Raw genomic sequence first — 404 nt, forward strand, 5'->3', positions numbered from 1 at the left:
CTAAGCTGGCATGTCCTGTTCAGGCTACCAACAAATCTTTTTCTTGTATCATTAAATGTGATATTATGTAATTACAATTTTCCCACAAAACAAGAAACAATGCCTATTTGATGTAAACCAGGCAAGTAAAATGAATCAAAAGGAAAACCAGTGATACTTACCCTGACATGATGACACTTTTTAGCACACAGAAAGGGAGAAATAATTATAACAAATGAAATGTGCTCCACAAATTCAACATTCCATTTTTAATTAAATTCTGAATGTTAAACTGGCTTAAGTCAACTTTAAAAGCATTTGTAAAGCCTCTTTAGGTTTGAAGATGCTACACAAGTAACTGCTATTATTATTATTATTATTATTATTATTATTATTGGTTACCTGGGTGCTGTCAAGTAGATGAC

The sequence above is a fragment of the Ictalurus punctatus genome, chromosome 19, assembly GCF_001660625.3.
Source record: "Ictalurus punctatus breed USDA103 chromosome 19, Coco_2.0, whole genome shotgun sequence".
NCBI classification, from domain to species: Eukaryota; Metazoa; Chordata; class Actinopteri; order Siluriformes; family Ictaluridae; genus Ictalurus; species Ictalurus punctatus.